Source organism: Triturus cristatus, chromosome 6 (assembly GCF_964204655.1).
Source record: "Triturus cristatus chromosome 6, aTriCri1.1, whole genome shotgun sequence".
Classification (NCBI taxonomy): Eukaryota; Metazoa; Chordata; class Amphibia; order Caudata; family Salamandridae; genus Triturus; species Triturus cristatus.
This window is the reverse complement of record NC_140589.1, coordinates 243,785,732-243,804,815: the sequence shown is the minus strand read 5'-3', so window position 1 is coordinate 243,804,815 and position 19,084 is coordinate 243,785,732. Positions and strand designations below refer to the sequence as shown.

Here is a 19,084-nt window from a genome sequence, read left to right as displayed (position 1 = left end):
GCCAAGCTGGAAACATAGTGTTTGTAGTGGCAATGATTGAGGTCCCAAAGTCGTATTGAAAACCATTCAGTCGATCGAATGGAATGACAGTTTGGGAATTCTGGACCATGGGGAGACATGGGGAATGTTGTTGCTCCACCTGTACTAAGAGAGCAAATACCAGCTGTATCCTTGCATTTAGGAAGTTGGACTAGCCAAAGCAAACACTTTATAAAACAGTAAACAGTTGTAATTTCAGTATGAAATTGAGCCATGATTAGCAAAACACAAAGGAGGAGGAGGCAGATTGCTACCCTCTAATAGTTGTTACCCCCAAAGCCTGTGTTCCAGCTAGGTGTGCTTCCAACCAACTGAGGAGGCATTGGTCAGGACACAGGGCGGATGTAAGGAAGCCAGGTCTCCATTATAATGTCCTCACGTCAGGGCGCATGACGTTTGACGTGTGTAAGCCTCATCAAGTGGTAAATTGAATGTAGTGTATTAGAGGCACGGGATATCTGTATTAGAGGCAGAGGGTAACCTTGCTCCCGTATAACACAGAATCAGCTTGCCTATGGATATTGTGGGGGGATTTTTGATGACAGCTTCTGGGTTAATGTGTCGAATCCCCGCAACTGTGCACCCACTCTGATCATTTCCGCCAAGGGCTTGATTGCCATTGTGAAGAGGACGAGTGACAAGGGCATCCCTGGCGGGTGCCTCGCTTTTTTCAGAATAAATCCAAGGTGGCCTCACCCACCCGCACTTGGGCCATAAGATCGGAAAATCTGATGATTATATATTTGTCTGAAAAATACATGATAGACCAGTCCTAGTTAAATGCAGGACTTTAAGGCTAATTGGACTAGCACTTGAATTGGATTTCAAGTTAATTATGAATTGAGTGTTAGGGTTTCTCACTAGACCCGTACCATCATCAGAAATGGGCTATAGCTGGAAGTGGCTGTATAATCTTTGCTGCAAAGAATGCTAGAGCTCAGCATGTAATTTCTTCTTAAAATAACATACCAAGACACAACATAGGAAAGCAAATTCCTTAAGTGATTATATTTCTGATCTAAGGAATTGCAACATTAAGAATCATTTAGGATACTCTGGAAAATGAAAGCTACTCACAAACCCATATGACACTGGTCAAAAATACCAACAGGAACCTTGATTGTGCGTGTAAGATTTCATCAAAGATGTGAATATGCTAGAGTGATAACTTGCAAGTTAATTTGAGGGAAATGATCCAGAAAGTAAATGATCAAACTGTATAGAAATGACAGCTTAAAATTGGTGGTCGTGGAGCAGAGCAATATACTCTTTACTGACTGAGGGATGCAACTGCTTCTACATAGAATCTGGGAATTCTTGACCTTTCTATTGCTTCAGAACTCATAGGACAAAAGCATTATGGTACAAGTGTTGAATTGCCAGTTATTCCATAAAAGCGTATGAACCAGTAAATCCCATTATTGCATATGGGTTACACCCATTCAGTACGCCCAGATATTTTACTTTTTGAACATCCACTTTTGGAGCTTTATTGTGGGTGAGACTCCAAACTTGAGTCCCACTCACAGTAATTTCATGGTAAATTATCCTTAGTGTGTTTACCACTAGTATCCACCTTTTAAGATAAGGCTGCTGCGATGCAGCTAGGGTAAGGGACACTGGACTGGTTACACATGAACATGAGTGCAGGGGTACAGGCAGCACATGAGACTACAGTCCTGCGCAGCCTGGTAGCTGCACACAGGTAACCTGCCTGTGGCGGTTTTAAACTGCAAATCTGACCTGTTAAAATGCCCCTCGTGACAATCCTAAACCGGATTGTATAAATCTGGGTGCACATATTTGAAAGTAAGCCATGTAGATGACATGATGGCTGGAGAGGAGTTGGACCCTGTCTTGATTACACTTCAAAAGGACTTTCCTCAGTGCACTCAGAGACCTGACACAAATTTTTAGTGTCAATAGCTGATCTGGAGACGATCCCAGGGAAGACGGGAGAACTGACTAGAGCCAGTTTAGGGTTAGACAAAGGAGTTTCTTCCACCGACAGGCAAGACTGGGCATAAAAGTAGCATCCCAGAACATGAAGCAGAGCAAGACTTTGGACCCGGATCACGACAGCTGCAACAACATAGACAGCTGGAAGGACAAGCCCCGGATTCCCTGATGGGCTAAGGACTCTGTCTGCAGCCGACACTCACGACAAGTGGATCTCCACAGGGCCAGTGATTCTGCCTCCTTATGCAGGCCTCCTTAGGCTCCCTTACACTCCCCGAGGACCATGTGGGAGAAGATTTGGATGCCACTGCCCCCCAGATCTCCTTCAAGAAAACCTGGAGGCCATGGAGTCTGTGGAGGGCACAGCAGATAGGGAGTCTGGTACAAGGAACCAGTAAAACCAGCTCCCTGGAAGGTGCCTCCCTTTAGAGGCCAGGAGGCCTACTGAAACTGCTCCTGGCAAATAGATCATGCCACCAGGAGTAAAATGACCGCTAGATGAAAGAGACTGGCCCAATGAGGCCCGAGTTACACACCCATTGACTGACGAGTGTGGGGCTTCACTAAAGTTCCTTTTAATTTCCCCAGGGAGGGACATGCTCCTGTGGGATGAGGCAACACTTTTGTTTACTTGCCCAGGGAGGAGGCGTGTTGTGTGGCCACCTACTCAGACTCACTTTCATCTTGGAGTACCATCACCCCATGTCAGTGTAAGTATTATATTGCTAGGATGCCTCATATTTCTGGACGAAAGGGACAATGGCGGCTGATCAACGAGGACAATGCTGGTTTATGTGGGAGCACCGTCACACTCTCCAATTGGCTCCATGGGAAGCCAGAGTCCTGGGAGTGAGTTGGGCTGCCTCTTTCACCCCCTATGCCTGCGTCTGGGAGGGGTGGAGTAAAGCTGATCATCCCTCACACCACAGTAATAGTGCCATGGGAGATCAGAGGGGAGGAAAGCAGCATGAGTGTGGGCTTCCCAAGCTGCTGCAAAAAGAAACGTAAATAGGATGACACAAGCAGCAAAGCTGCACATGAGTAACCCTGCTCTCCCGGGCACAATGGGATAGCCCGACTCAAATATTCACTGCTCCATTAGGGAGAGCCCCTTACTGTCATCCAAGGGCCTATATTTACATAGGTTCCCTTTCTGTAGTGGTCCCAGGAGTGCTGGGGCACCACCAACATACATTTTAAGGATGGTGGGGGCTGCAGGGAGTGCAGCAGTCCCCTCCCTTTAGAATAGATTCATACATTAACACTATGTCTCCCAGTCCCCAGACCTGGGGAGACTTGTCATAATTTTTAAAGCACTGTTAAAGCTGGAACTTTTATTCTTCCGCCTGGGAGTACAGTGATCTCAAGTAGTTGGTTCTATGACTACCCATTAAATGGCCTAAAGGTGTGTAAGAAAAGACTCTGAAACTTGTTATAGGGAATTTATAGACTTTATTGTAAGTATGTTGCAGACCGGGATTTTCGATAAACCTTGAAATGCTTTATTGATGATCATGATTGCATTTAAACAAACTTATTGAGTTCAATGATATAATGGTAATTTTAGACATGTGGTTATTGGTCTTTTGCTGTGGTGACCATTTGACAAAGAAAATAGAATTGCTTTATATACTGATGTGGTGACACTGACAACACCAATACACCTGCTTTATTCAAAGTGGCAGCTCCTTATATAGTGATGTTTTATCTGGTATACGGGGTGGGAGGACCGTGATTTTGAGGGCCATGAACTATTTGTGGTCAATTGTTAGTTAAGAATGTCACCATGGGTAATTCCCTCTGCCGGAAGTATATGTTTGTAGTAAATTATTGCTTAGTATTAGTAGTCTGTGTGTAATAAATGTACTTTTCCCTTTTTTAAAAAAAAAAAAAAGCACTGGCTGGACAATCACTTATTGAGTGTTATTACTGTGTGTAAGTGAATGGCCATTGCTAGCCCACACCACCTCACCTGAGTTGGCCGTGGACTGCTCTGCTTCACTACCCTGAGGGAGTCAAGTCCTACAATAGGTTGCTTCGTTCCCAGTAAAGGGAAATTGTGGACCTATTACTTGCGCAGTCCTCACATGCTGCACAACTAATAACTCAATTTCTAACACTCATGAACATTAATAGGTAAATCTTTTGTTAGAAATAGCTCCAAACCACTAGTCTAATGTTTCTTTTTCCCATAATAAACACAAATAAAACCTACTTAAACATATGCCGTTAGATGGGGATAATTCTTTTTCTCATCTGCTTTTGTAATGTTCTCCAGGGAAACCGTATAGCTTAAGTTGTCAAAGGTGGAAAAGGAAGAGAGCTATTTGCGACTGAAATAGGTTTATAGTCTAATACAACTCCTCAAATGAGAGCGTTGAAAGAAATGTGACTGAGTGGGCCACTCAGAGCCACAAAAGATGCCAAAGAAAGGTAACTCTTTATGCCTATCTCAAAATGTAGATAGACAACAAGCATTTTGTATTGATCCACTAAAAGGTCTCCCATCCACCCTCTGCTATATGTATATAACTCAATCATCATTCCCTTATGGGAAATACCATGAAATCGAAGCTACTTACAGTCAAACTGTCGTACAGTAAATCGTGTGGGTGTAATGTTTCCAAATTAAAATGTTTCTTTGGTTGTATTCCTAAGAAAGAAAAATAAACGCTTTCTATCTGGGAATCTGTAGAAGGTGTGCAGATATTCTATAACTATGAAATGGTGATAGTGAAGGGCATGCCCCACTCAGTTGCCTATGTGAAAGCTGTGTTTAATGACATCTAGCTGAAGATCTGAGCATTGATTTTCAACACAGATAGACCGCACATATGTGCAGACAAAGATCTATTTTGGGAAGGGCAGAAGTAGGGGACTGGAGCAAAATGTCCAGCTTTCTGGTACGTTTGAAGCAGAAAGCTTTGTCTGCTGCCAATGGGTTTCCTTGAATCAAGCTACTAGCAGACCTGGTCAACAATTCTTTAGACAAAACCTTTTTTAATGAAACCGAAAGCAATACCATCAAAAGAAGAGCATGTTCATATCATTCGGTGCACGGTACTCGGTGAGACTGCATTAGCTCATCTTGTACAGCCAAATCTAGGATTCCAAATCAAGGGGATGTTAGGAAATAGGGAACCCAGAAATTGTGAGCATTGTAGGGAAACGAAGAAAGACTTTCAGATAGTAGGAAAATTAGTGCCCAACTGGTGCTTAGTTTCCATAAAATCGAATACTTAAAAGCTTTGATTATTTCACAGGAGATTAAGTAATTTCCCCTATAAGACATAAGATTGTCAATAGCAGAATTGATAACATCCAGGAAAAAATAGGTGTACATTACGTTTTGATTTGCTCTTCCCCTGTACATGTTTACATGTGTGAAGAAAATGTTAGATACTGTAAACAGAAAGGATCAGAGATAGCAGCATGTTAGTCTTCTGTGCAATCTGTTGTGCAACCTAAGGATCTTGCCTCCATTCAAGGGAGGCAAGCAAGATCTGGCAGTGAAATCTGCATGAAGCAAGTGATACACTATGATCTGAGTGCAAGCTCTTAGGATTATGGCCATAAAGGTAGGGATTAGTATGATAAGGAGGTGAGAGTATACAGAAAGAAGTTGTGACTCCCAGGTGTTTTGTACTTTTAGAAATCTTAGCAAGGAGAACATAAGAAGCTTATATTTCCATCATGCGCACCTTTTCCCCTCTCATCAACTTATCCAACACTGTCTCATCTGTTTTATGCTTTATATGCATGGACTGTACTGCACAATGAGCTGTTACTTATTTGCACTAATTCTATCTTTAAAAATATATATATATATATATCTATGCTTGTACAATTCTTTGTATCCTGTACCTGGCACTTTAATGGACTTGGTTGTCTAAATAAACTATTTTTTAAAAGTCCACATAAAAGGCAAAGGAGCAGATTCTAATTCAGAAGGCCACCAGTTTGAGTTCATATGGAAGAGGTGCCAAAGGTTGAAATCTCTGTTTGGAAGTGTTATAACAGAAAGAAATGATGATCATGTGGCAGGCAATGGATGACATGCATCTTTTGATTTGGGACTTGCGGGACTTAATGTCTTCATCCAGTCTTAAGATAATCACAATCAAAGAAGGTAAGCCCAAAAGAAAGAGAGCTGATCCATGAGGGACACTGATTGAAAAGGTGGTTGCATGACCACTTGAGTGTTGTAAAAAGAATAAGGACCTACCATTCTAGGGCAAGCACCGCCAAAGAGCCTGATTTAATCGACCTATTAAAATGGGGTGGGAGACTAAGTCAAATGCTGTAGAGAAACCCAGTAGCAATAGCGCTCCTCGATTTCCTCAGTCAGGTGACATTTAGATTTCATTTATATCTGTGAGCAAGACTATTTCAGTTCCAAAGGATTTATGAAAGCAAAATGAATGCGGATCCCAGCAATTGTCAGGTTTTAGGTGTGATGGTAGTTGGGCGTTAATAAACGCCTCAATCATTTTGGAAGCTGCTGGGCGGAGGAAACGTGGTCAATAATTAGGTAGGACTGTAGGTCAAGAGCGGGCTCCTTTAATAAAGGAACTTTTAGCGGTTGCTTCCAGATCTGAAGTACATATCGCTGGGGACAAGTAGTTTGTAGAGACCAATACACTGAGAATCGATTAACAGTGTCCAAAGCTTCAAAGCTCTCATGGGACAAATGACAAGTGGTCTGACAGGATTAACAGATCACTAGCCTGTGTACTGGGTAAGACTGGTAACTCACAGACTCCTCCTCAGAACATTCCTAGACCTTTGAAGAAAATATCCTATAAGAAGAACACTGCAGACTCCTGCTGTCAGCAAGTGACTGAAACTAATCTGGAAGGATCAAATGCTTGGCCATTGATTACTACTGGTCCCTGCACGAGCCCTGTATGGTGAGAACGTCAGGTGCCCAGAAGTTTTTCTTGAGCACCTAAGAGATGCAAGAGTGACCAAGTGGACTTTTTCTGTCATTTTGGAAAAAAAGGTGCTACTTGAGATTTGTTTCATCTCAAAGAACAGGGACGTTGCTGTGGCTTCCCCAGGGAGAGTGCACCTTAAGCAGGCAACAAAAACAGGTTTTTCCCACTTGAAGTTTTTTGTCATATGGAAAACTTGTACTGTGGGAGCCAATGATAAAGATATTCTGATGTGTAGAGAATTGTCCAACCACAGCTTCCATTCTTGACCAATGCTAACAGCCAAAAAAGGTGAAGGTAAAACTTTAACCATGGAGCTAAATCTATCCTAGCTGCAAAGTGATGTATGAGGCTATGGAGACTAGCTTTCCCATCTCTGAACTTTTGTTTTTTATATACATTAGTTTATTGCCATTTATAATGAAAAAACATATGACAAGTGTCACAACTGTGGAACATGGAATGGGGGAGGGAGTGAGAGGAGTGGGGGAGAAAAGAGGGAGAAAGAAGGGGAGGGAAGAGAGGGGATTAGCACCATACCATTATGGTGTATAGCAATAGGCAGCATCAAAACAGTTCCTCCTTTACATGTGGCTCCAAGCAAAACGTTAACGGTGAGCCTGTCCCTCATTAATGCACCAGCATCCCCGCTCAGAGACACAGTATCAGCAGCACGTGAGCTCAGACACAGACCCCAGCTGTTGAGGTAAAGTGCCTGAGAGCTTATATCGTGTGGTGGGGGGCGTGGTGAGACGGGGGGTAGAGGGCTAACCTCAGGTTCAGGTCCTTGTGGTGAGGCTACAGGTGAGTACTTTTGGCGCATATATGCAAGAAACCGTTCCCAAATAGCCACGGGGCGAGATCACGGAAGGCATTGAATCCCAGAAATGCTACTGGCAGTATGCCGCATCTCGAAGCCAAGTCGACACAGTGGGGGCAGGTCATCGGCCCCAGTGGATGGCCACTCTGTGCTTAGCCAAGAGGAGTAGCATTGCAATAAGGCAGCAGTGGCTTGCAGGGGCATCCTTAATGTATTCCTAGAGGGCCACCAGAAGGTTGATCAGTGATAGCACGTATAATGGAAAATCCCACTTCCCAGAACTCGGCCACCCAAAGGCATCTCCACGCTGAGTGTTAAAAATGGCCTGTGGAGAGGCACAACTCAAACATTGTGAATCATCAATGAGCCCCATGCTGAAAGGGTGTGGTGTGGTAGAGGCGGAGTAGGAACTTGAAATGTGCTAGTCATCAACCTGTAGTTGGGAGACAATGTAGCTGTCAGGCCACAGAAGTATGTCCATAGGGCATCGGTGAGAAGGGGGGGGGGTCAGTGTCTGACATCCATGCGGTGCTGGCTGCTGGCATGGAGACTGGTGCAGATGTCTGCATGATGGAGTATAATCTAGTAACTAGTTTGCGTGATGATGAATTTGTTAGCATATGCTCCAGGGCTAAAAGTCTTGGGAGAAATGCAGGGAATATGTTGTGTAACCCAAGGCAGGCAGCCTGGAGTGGGGGGTACAAACGCACCACTAGGACCATGGGAGAAGAGAAAAGGGATGTTTCAAATGGCGGCATAAATTGGTCCCCTGTATACAGATCAGAGAAAGTTGTGATGCCTCACTCTTGGGTGTGCATTCTGGCTCCTGTGTCTGTCAGGGGTGGCAGCTGAGGTTTGCACCCAAGCAAAATAGATAGAGCATAGAGGTGAGGTAATTTGGCACGTATGCACAGGCCATCCCATGCCCATCACAAGCATCTGCCAGTATCCAACTCCACTCTAGGTGCCCTGTAGGGTAAGTAAAGGGCCGTGGTGAATAGCAAAGGCGCCGCCTGGTCTGCCTCGATAGCCACATGTGGTTGAAAGGGCATTTGGTAGAGCCAGTAATGAAATCTAAGTACTGTACTTGGGCACCCAGTGCGTAGAGCGCCATATCTGACATGCCAAGGTCACCATGGGTGAGCGGTAGTGTTAGGATCTCCCATTTAAATCGGGTTGCTTGCACACTCGGGTGAGTGCTATTGTATTGGAACATAGGCAGCACAGATATTGAGCCGTTGGTGGAATGGGCAGGTTTAGAAAAAGAAATAAGAATTTAGGCAGGACAACTATCTTTGCTTGCTATTTGCCTTGCAAGTTATAGTGGCAGGCAGGACTAGATTGGAATTCTGTCTTCGAACCAGGACATGACAGGGCAAGATCCCCACTTGATGGATATTCCACAAGGACGTGCTATGTACCATCAGTAAGGGAACTAATATAGATTTAAACCTGTTAATTGAAAAACCTTAGTAGCCACCAAAAATAATTATTTTGTGAGTCAGTGGGGCCAGGTTCATCTGCGGGTTAGGAATGTAAAGGGTGATATCATCAGCATACAGGGAGACCACCAGTCCCCTGGAGGAAAAACAGAGGCCACGTGGGCTTGATGTTGCCTGAGCTGGGCTGCCAATGGCTCCATCGCTATGGCAAAAAGGATGGGCGAGAGTGGGCATCCCTTCCGTGTTCCACTGGTCACCGGGAATGGGTGTGAGAATATTCAGTTAAGCTACATGTGGGCAGTGGGAGAGGTGTATAGGAGCTGTATCTGATGAAAGAATTTGAAGCTTAGGCACATTTGCACCAATAACGCGGATAGGTAAGTCCACTCAAAGTAGTCTAAGGCCTTTGTGGCATCAAGGAAGGCAGTGACAGCGTGCACCTGGGGGGTCTAGGTGGTGCATTGTTGCAAAGATGATGCACAGATTGAGGATAGTCGAACGTTCCTGGATGAACCCGTATTGATCTAGCCTAACCATCTAGGACAGCAAAAGGAGAAGGAGATTAGCCAGGATCTTGGCCAAGACCTTGTTATCCATGTTTATAATACACAACGGCCTATAGGAATTGTAATATTGTGCTGGTTTATCAGGTTTGAGGATCGTCACTATGACCGCTTCCCTGAGAGACGGAAGGAGGATGCCTTTCTCTAACAATTCTTCGAACACTGCTAACAGGTAGGGTGTGAATATTGGAGCAAATTCTTTGTAAAAATCAGTTGTCAGGCCATCTAGGCCTACTGCCTTGTCACCTGGAAGCCCATGTATAACCTGCTAAGGTCCTCCACCGTGATAGGTGAATAGAGGTACTCCCGGTGAGTGTGGTCTAGCTAGATTAGTTGTATCACATCTAAATGTGCTGTTAAAACACTTTCTGGGTGTACTGGTGAGGCAATGTATAGCATAGCCTGGCATGAAAGGAGGTCCTGGTATCTAGTAGGGCTCTGGGGGTGGATTTGAGGACCTGCTGCCCATACAGCAGGTCAACCACATGTAGAGGCCTGTGGCTTGCATAATAAGCCAACAAATGTCCTGACCAGGCAGTTTCCTTCTCCGTAGCAGCAAGTCTATGCCTCTCTTTCGAGGTAATAGGTTTCGCAGGTGGCCTCCAAAGAGAAGTCCGCTCGTCTGTCCCAGATATCAGCCAGGATGGACACCCAGTGCAGGCTGAAATGTTCCTGTTCTAAGGCTTGGATTTCTTATTCTAGGAGTGCAGGACCCCAGATTGCTCTGCAATACGCATGCTGCAAATGACCACTTTGAAGGCCTCCCAAAGTGTTGATGAAGAATCGACAGAGACATCATTGTGTTTAGAGAACTTTGTTATTTCTGCACAGATCTCTTCACGGAACAGTTCCTCCTTTACATGTGGCTCCAAGCAAAACGTTAACGGTGAGCCTGTCCCTCATTAATGCACCAGCATCCCCGCTCAGAGACACAGTATCAGCAGCACGTGAGCTCAGACACAGACCCCAGCTGTTGAGGTAAAGTGCCTGAGAGCTTATATCGTGTGGTGGGGGGCGTGGTGAGACGGGGGGTAGAGGGCTAACCTCAGGTTCAGGTCCTTGTGGCGAGGCTACAGGTGAGTACTTTTGGCGCATATATGCAAGAAACCGTTCCCAAATAGCCACGGGGCGAGATCACGGAAGGCATTGAATCCCAGAAATGCTACTGGCAGTATGCCGCATCTCGAAGCCAAGTCGACACAGTGGGGGCAGGTCATCGGCCCCAGTGGATGGCCACTCTGTGCTTAGCCAAGAGGAGTAGCATTGCAATAAGGCAGCAGTGGCTTGCAGGGGCATCCTTAATGTATTCCTAGAGGGCCACCAGAAGGTTGATCCGTGATAGCACGTATAATGGAAAATCCCACTTCCCAGAACTCGGCCACCCAAAGGCATCCCCACGCTGAGTGTTAAAAATGGCCTGTGGAGAGGCACAACTCAAACATTGTGAATCATCAATGAGCCCCATGCTGAAAGGGTTTGGTGTGGTAGAGGCGGAGTAGGAACTTGAAATGTGCTAGTCATCAACCTGTAGTTGGGAGACAATGTAGCTGTCAGGCCACAGAAGTATGTCCATAGGGCATCGGTGAGAAGGGGGGGGGGGGGGTCAGTGTCTGACATCCATGCGGTGCTGGCTGCTGGCATGGAGACTGGTGCAGATGTCTGCATGATGGAGTATAATCTAGTAACTAGTTTGCGTGATGATGAATTTGTTAGCATATGCTCCAGGGCTAAAAGTCTTGGGAGAAATGCAGGGAATATGTTGTGTAACCCAAGGCAGGCAGCCTGGAGTGGGGGGTACAAACGCACCATGGGAGAAGAGAAAAGGGATGTTTCAAATTGCGGCATAAATTGGTCCCCTGTATACAGATCAGAGAAAGTTGTGATGCCTCACTCTTGGGTGTGCATTCTGGCTCCTGTGTCTGTCAGGGGTGGCAGCTGACGTTTGCACCCAAGCAAAATAGATAGAGCATAGAGGTGAGGTAATTTGGCACGTATGCACAGGCCGTCCCATGCCCATCACAAGCATCTGCCAGTATCCAACTCCACTCTAGGTGCCCTGTAGGGTAAGTAAAGGGCCGTGGTGAATAGCAAAGGCGCCGCCTGGTCTGCCTCGATAGCCACATGTGGTTGAAAGGGCATTTGGTAGAGCCAGTAATGAAATCTAAGTACTGTACTTGGGCACCCAGTGCGTAGAGCGCCATATCTGACATGCCAAGGTCACCATGGGTGAGCGGTAGTGTTAGGATCTCCCATTTAATTCGGGTTGCTTGCACACTCGGGTGAGTGCTATTGTATTGGAACATAGGCAGCACAGATATTGAGCCGTTGGTGGAATGGGCAGGTTTAGAAAAAGAAATAAGAATTTAGGCAGGACAACTATCTTTGCTTGCTATTTGCCTTGCAAGTTATAGTGGCAGGCAGGACTAGATTGGAATTCTGTCTTCGAACCAGGACATGACAGGGCAAGATCCCCACTTGATGGATATTCCACAAGGACGTGCTATGTACCATCAGTAAGGGAACTAATATAGATTTAAACCTGTTAATTGAAAAACCTTAGTAGCCACCAAAAATAATTATTTTGTGAGTCAGTGGGGCCAGGTTCATCTGCGGGTTAGGAATGTAAAGGGTGATATCATCAGCATACAGGGAGACCACCAGTCCCCTGGAGGAAAAACAGAGGCCACGTGGGCTTGATGTTGCCTGAGCTGGGCTGCCAATGGCTCCATCGCTATGGCAAAAAGGATGGGCGAGAGTGGGCATCCCTTTCGTGTTCCACTGGTCACCGGGAATGGGTGTGAGAATATTCAGTTAAGCTACATGTGGGCAGTGGGAGAGGTGTATAGGAGCTGTATCTGATGAAAGAATTTGAAGCTTAGGCACATTTGCACCAATAACGCGGATAGGCAAGTCCACTCAAAGTAGTCTAAGGCCTTTGTGGCATCAAGGAAGGCAGTGACAGCGTGCACCTGGGGGGTCTAGGTGGTGCATTGTTGCAAAGATGATGCACAGATTGAGGATAGTCGAACGTTCCTGGATGAACCCGTATTGATCTAGCCTAACCATCTAGGACAGCAAAAGGAGAAGGAGATTAGCCAGGATCTTGGCCAAGACCTTGTTATCCATGTTTATAATACACAACGGCCTATAGGAATTGTAATATTGTGCTGGTTTATCAGGTTTGAGGATTGTCACTATGACCGCTTCCCTGAGAGACGGAAGGAGGATGCCTTTCTCTAACAATTCTTCGAACACTGCTAACAGGTAGGGTGTGAATATTGGAGCAAATTCTTTGTAAAAATCAGTTGTCGGGCCATCTAGGCCTACTGCCTTGTCACCTGGAAGCCCATGTATAACCTGCTAAGGTCCTCCACCGTGATAGGTGAATAGAGGTACTCCCGGTGAGTGTGGTCTAGCTAGATTAGTTGTATCACATCTAAATGTGCTGTTAAAACACTTTCTGGGTGTACTGGTGAGGCAATGTATAGCATAGCCTGGCATGAAAGGAGGTCCTGGTATCTAGTAGGGCTCTGGGGGTGGATTTGAGGACCTGCTGCCCATACAGCAGGTCAACCACATGTAGAGGCCTGTGGCTTGCATAATAAGCCAACAAATGTCCTGACCAGGCAGTTTCCTTCTCCGTAGCAGCAAGTCTATGCCTCTCTTTCGAGGTAATAGGTTTCGCAGGTGGCCTCCAAAGAGAAGTCCGCTCGTCTGTCCCAGATATCAGCCAGCATGGACACCCAGTGCAGGCTGAAATGTTCCTGTTCTAAGGCTTGGATTTCTTATTCTAGGAGTGCAGGACCCCAGATTGCTCTGCAATACGCATGCTGCAAATGACCACTTTGAAGGCCTCCCAAAGTGTTGATGAAGAATCGACAGAGACATCATTGTGTTTATAGAACTTTGTTATTTCTGCACAGATCTCTTCACGGAATGCAGCATTGCATAGCTCTCCAGAGGACAGGTGCCAAGTAAAGGCACGGGGTCGATTGAGGGAACAGTAGCTCCAGCATGACAGGGGCATAGTCGGGAAGGTGTGAGGTAGGTATGACACTTGCGTGAACCAAGTCGGAGTATCTGCGATACTAACCAATAGTCCATCCTGGACCATTCATTGTGGTGGGCTGCACTACAGGTGCCCTCTGTTTGTGTAGCATGCATGTACCGCCAGATGTCCTGTAGGTAGTTATCATGTATGATGGGGTTAGGTGTCAGTGCAGCATGGGGGACTGGGCATCTGGATTTACCGAACCTGTTGAGTTGGTCGTCTAATGCAACGTTGAAGTCACCTCCCCATATAATAGCCCTGGTCCAAGACCAGAAATTAGTCACCATATCTTGGAGCAAAAGCAAGGGTCATCAGTATTAGGACCATAAATAGCAGCTAATGTAACTGGTCAACGTTGCAGAGCTCCGGGAAGCAGCACATATCTGCCACCCTCAGTGCGGATTACATGCCTTGTCCGAAACTGCAGTCCCATACGCAGAAGTATGGCGGCTCCTCTAGCATCATTGGAATAAAGGGAGGTGTGCGTCTCCCCGCACCAGTGTGTGCAGTTTCTGGACTAAACAAATGTCTACTTGATGTCTGTTGAGGTACGCATGTACTAAGCTAGCTTTACTACGGTCGATCAGGCCACAGATATTCTATGTAAGGCACGTGGTGGAGTTCAAGGCGTTCTAAGGAGGGGGCTTTGGGGTTGGGCATAGCAGTACCATAGGGAGCATCCTCTGTGGAAAAGAGGTAAGTAAAGCGACAGACTCTGTAATTCAACAATTTTGTTACAATGGGGCATGGAGGAGCCCCTGGAGGGAGACACGATCCCAATGAGCGATGTGCCCACTCCACTATGAAGACTGGGTACAGGACTTCACCAAAGAGTTTATGAAGGAAGGCTTCCACAAAGTCCTCCTTTTTGTTGATGGCAGTGGATTCTGGGAGTCCTATAATCCGGTGGTTGCTCCATTGTGACCTCGCCTCCAAATCTTAACTTTTAGCCTTAATTACCTCCAGGGCCTTATCCTTTCTCAGCAGATGTTCCTTGGACTCGACTTGTGCAACATCAGTTTTTGAGGCCCTAATTTCTAAGTGGTCAAGCCTGTATTCCTGCTTATGTGTTTCATTTGGTCCAAGCTGGAGGTGAGAGTATCCAGATTGACAAAAATGTCAGAAGTGCCTTGGGATAAATGTTTGTTGGAGTGTCGTCCCTAGAGCAATTGGAAGCCTTGTTTGTAGGTGGTTCTTATTCAGTAAGGCACGTTAAGCATCTGCCCTCAAAGGAGACCTTCTGCTGGTCTGCATCATGTTTGCCCATGTTGACCGCAAAAGAGGCTCCAGTTCCAGTCTGCAGATCAGTAGATAAGTGACTGGTTGTGGTTCGACCAGCAGAGCCCTCTCAAGGAGCGGCCAACTTGTAGCCCGGCTTTGCTTCACTCCCCATGCATCTCTGAACTTTCAGTGTCAAAGCCAACCATATGATGACAGCGTATCCGTTTACAAGGGATCCTCACCAGCTTCACCTGCTTGCTTTGACCCACGCGAGATTTGGTGCATTAGGAAAAAGGTTTAGTCTCAAGGTAAAAACTATGACCAATGTAACCTGCTCAGCAAACATCAACCACCGCACACCCCATCAGAACCAGCTTAAAATCATGCCAAAACCCAGTCAACATCAAACTAAGCTTTGTGTTTTCCTAACACATTTTGCTTCACAAAATTTAACAATCATATATCTGGTTCTCCATATCTGATTTTGGTAATTTTGGTGTATTCTTGCTTATTTGCTTATCGTTGTTTTCTGTATTTTGCTACATTGGTGTGGGAATTTTATTGTGTTGTTTTCTCAACTTTCAAATTGTTAGAAATGTTTGATCTTTCTCTGTGGAATTGCCTACTGTTTCTGCACAGCTTCTAGTGGTTGAGCACAGTTAACCTTCAGATTGTGTTGTGACCTAAGAAGCATGTTAATATAAGTTGCTTAAAGGCACTCCCTTTCCAAATTAATAACCCACTTTCTCATACTAACACATAATTGTTAGCATGTGGGCCCTTGGATCTTTTAGCTAAGCCCCTTATGCTGACTCTCAATAGGATGTTGGCTCTAATTTGTTTCACTCTAAGTTTACTTTTGCTCTCCAGGTTTACCCTTTCAAACTGGGAAATGTAGGTGGTCCTATGTTTTATTCCCTGGTTTCAGCCTTTGTAAAACTGTGGAATGTTATGTATTTCTTGTATTCATTTTTATAACGTGGGTCATAAAATTACAATTTCACAAGAGCTTTAGAGACTAACATTTAATAAAAGAAACTATGAATCTGTCTCTCTCTACATATCTGTACATTTATCTGTCTTTACATTGAAGGAGCTTAAATCCTGACCTGAGAAAAATACAGTTATGCATGACAGCCACCCGAAAGTTGGACCCAATTCAAGAGAACGGTACTTTAACAATATACTTAACAGCCATCTACCCCATCCAGTGAATAAATCAAAAAAGATAAATTAACTTAATACTCTTAGAGATTCCTGGTAAATGAACGTTAGCCCATGGTTCCTGGGGCTCAGGCTTTATCATTTGTTTGCTATGTGGACAGGTGCTGCTGTCACTGATGGCATCTACCACCACATGATTGGTAGCTGGCTGGTCCCAATAGTCATGTGTTGTCAAGCAGCACAGATAGGGTGGATGGAATGGGTGAATTAACCTAAGCCACTGATAACTACTTCAGTCCACTTTCCCTTCTGTCAGGTGTTATACCATTAAAGACCTGGGCCAATCATTTGCAAATGACCTTGCCCCAATCCCAAAACGTACTGTCCACCCATTTCCCAAATAGGTTTGTAGGTATGTCTAACACTTCTTAGTCTTTCTTAATACATTAATTTGCTTTTTATCAAGTCCTGGCTTCTAGTCTTGTCATATTTCGTTAGGGGTATAAGAAAAAAGAAACTACATTTGTTATTTAAGCATGGCATAAACAGTTATTGGTATATTAAATTAGGAAGGTTTCCTTGCTGGAGTCAAAATGGAGTATTAGTAAAAGAGCACAATGCTGGAGTTGTTTAGGGGGATGTTCTTCACTGCTTATTAACCTCCATACAGAGATAATTCTTTTTCCTCTTAAGCCAAGATGGCCGACGGGTAAGGAGCTCTGGCCAGGAGCTCCCTGGCTAGGGATTGCCTTTTGGCATAAATCCCTGGGAATAACCCCCCTTCGGATCACCTACACCCCGAGATCTGTGAACAGCGTTCCTGCGATTCTCCAACCCCGATTGAATTTGAGGCCGGCTACAGCACCTACTGAGTAACCAGGAAAGTCTGGCGCTAATGGAGCCCAAACAACATGGCTGAGCTGTCTATGTAGCTGAGAGGAGATGAGCTGGGATCACCCCTCCGGCCATCACCTACCTTCCGGGCACGGCTACGGTTGCTCAGCATCCCTCTACGACTTCCTCTTCCCTCGCATTCCGGGGCGGCTGCCTGGGTGCCAGAGTCGCTTTCCCCTGACAATACAGCAAGGGAATGCTGCAACGCTGCTGCCCTTGTGGCCGATGCACGGTTGAGCTGCCTATGTAGCTGAGAGGAGATGAGCTGGGGATCACCGCTCCGGCCATCACCTACCTTCCGGGCATGGCCTCGGTTGCTCGGCATCACTCTACGACTTCCACTTCCCTCGCCTTCTGGGGCTGCTGCCTGGGCGACAAAGTCATTTGCCCCTGACAAAGCAGCAAGTGAATGTCGCGACGCTGCTGCCCTTGTGTCCCCGAGCATTTTCCTTGACGAACAGAGTGAGAACGGAGATTTCCTGTCTTCCGCCCTCCCGACCCCATGGCTGCCTCCCCATCCAGTCCAGCTCCCAGAGGTTGGTTTCCTTAACGATTTTTTGATTGGGTTTTTGTGGATCTGAAATTTCCTCCATTTTGTGCTGGAGGTATATGTTGACCAATACCTGGGTGCTCCATCTTGACGGCGTCGACCGGTTACAAAGATCGCCGCATGCGGCTGTCTATGTGTTGGGCTCACCAGCCTGTCTTTTGCATCACGTCAACCCCCCCATCCCCCTCTTCGTGATGCCTACTCCCTTTCAGCAAGGATGGTCACTGCGAGACATCCTTTTTGCCCCCTTCATCTGGCCCTCTCTACAGCCAAGGTGCTCCGGCGCGGAGAGCGAGTCCGGCCCCAGATGCTGTGGATTCCATGACCCCAACTGGGCTGTGGGTTCGTTGACTTTGACTTTGGAGGGTCCCCTGATGTATAACCTTCTCCATGGCCGGTATGCCTGACTTGGACTGATTTCGAGCTTCTGGCTCAGTTCGCCTCCCCGACTACCCTTTATGCTCCATGGGACTTGTTTTTGTGTTATTTGTTCTCTTGTTACCGATGTAATAAGTACAACTGTTTTCTTACTCCACATCCATGTAAAGTGCTCTGATTCCTCCGGGTCTAGTTAGCGCTATATAAAACTCTTCAAATAAATAAATAATGGGATTTCTCCTTAGATGATGGTGGTTGATACCGTGAATAAAAGCCATATCAAGAAGTATAGAAGAAATGACTAGCGATCTTCATTCAAATTAGATATTATTAAAATGCTTCCAACTCAACAGCATTGTCAATAAATACAACCTCAAAATGAGATAGCAAAAGAGCTTCATTTTATGTACCTGATTTATTAGTCAAATATATCCCATCAACGTTATTTTCGCTGCGAATGCCCCTCTAGGTTTCCACCAAGTAACAAGAATAAGAGAGAAGTTGAAGAATGGTGATATTCTCCAACACAAAACAAACTTTATTCCTCTCTTATCGAAAGGCTATTTTAATACAGTGGATAACTGATGTGAGCAATGCTAAAGGGAATGAGAAAGCTAGAAAGAGAACATTGAAAATGAACGCGTTAAGCAACATTGGAATGTTTTTAATGTTTCTATGCATATCTGACCACAATAACCAAAAACATTTTTATTTTGGTGGGTAATACCCAGAGTAATGTATTTAGGATCTACTCATTTCCCCTTAACAGTGATGTTTTTTGCTTTTTCCATCCAGATCTTATCAGACCTTCAGGGGTAACTTTTTAGCCCTCTAAAACCTGACCCATATGTAAGGCTACAATTTGTCCATGCAGATTGTCTAGATCAGTCATCTTGTTTTGCAACACTGATTAGTGTGCCAAGAGGTTAAACTCATTATTATGAAAGCTGTGGGTACCTTTCACCATTGTAATTATCTGACCCCATGGAGCCATTTTGGACCTGGAGGACCGAGGGCTTCAATTAACACTGTTTGATTAAGCAATAGGTGGCCATGTACTAGAACTTAT

The 19,084-nt window shown here is 45.4% G+C and overlaps 1 protein-coding gene across 2 annotated transcripts in view; it reads left to right on the top strand.

Annotated features, from left to right (window-relative positions):
- Window positions 1-19,084, top strand: part of KLHL29 (kelch like family member 29) — a 1,101,789-nt gene that overhangs the window by 635,781 nt on the left and 446,924 nt on the right. The gene's annotated exons all lie outside the window — the stretch shown is intronic.